Source organism: Protomyctophum parallelum (genome assembly GCF_964188405.1).
Source record: "Protomyctophum parallelum genome assembly, chromosome: 20".
NCBI lineage: Eukaryota > Metazoa > Chordata > Actinopteri > Myctophiformes > Myctophidae > Protomyctophum > Protomyctophum parallelum.
This window is the reverse complement of record NC_139718.1, coordinates 13,519,178-13,520,115: the sequence shown is the minus strand read 5'-3', so window position 1 is coordinate 13,520,115 and position 938 is coordinate 13,519,178.

Sequence of the window (938 nt, the reverse complement as noted above, 5' to 3'; positions counted from 1 at the left end):
CCTGTTCTTCTGTTTAGGATCCGGCCCGGTTGGAATATGATCAAACACACAGTGGAGGAACGCCCTACCAACAGCCATAAAGGAGTGTCAGTGCCTAATCACAACAGTGGGTAGCCCGGTAGCCTATACATACAATTAAGGAATAACTAGTTTTAATTTTAACACATAGTTTATGTGTGTATGTGTGTGTGTGTGTGTGTGTGTGTGTGTGTGTGTGTGTGTGTGTGTGTGTGTGTGTGTGTGTGTGTGTGTGTGTGTGTGTGTGTGTGTGTGTGTGTGTGTGTGTGTGTGTGTGTGTGTGTGTGTGTGTGTGTGTGTGTGTGTGTGTGTGTGTGTGTGTGTGTGTGTGTGTGAGCCTATCCGTGGATATGCACGGCTTGGGATATCCGTGGATATGCTCCTGAGGAGGAGGATTCTAAAAACGACTTATAAATCCTAAAGCCTTGTTTATACTTCACTGTGCAACGGTCCTTGCTGGAAAATAGCAGATATGCAAACTCACAGCACATCTCATTCAAGACACTGAACTTGCAGATCTGCCATTTTTTCCATCCAAATGCATTATATGGTTAAATGGGCCCTACGAGATGCAGAAATTAACTAGAAAAAGTGCCCTTCTGGGCACAGGTCTCCACCAGGAGGATAGGAGAGTGTGTGATGTTTGGCAAAATAGTAATTTAAACATGTTTGTTTGTGTGTGTGTGTGTGTGTGTGTGTGTGTGTGTGTGCGCGCGCGCGTGTGTGGTGTATATAAGGGCCACTGTCATTTGAAATCCCTGATTTGTGATCCCAGTTCATTTTGCCAGCCATTTGGGCAGGACCGGATTAACACCTCTGAGGGCCCCTGGGCACTGAAGCATGCACACGTAAATCTTTGTGCGTGCGCGTATCGCGCGTGCAACATTTTTGCTGTTTTGGGGGGGTTTTATGCCGTTATA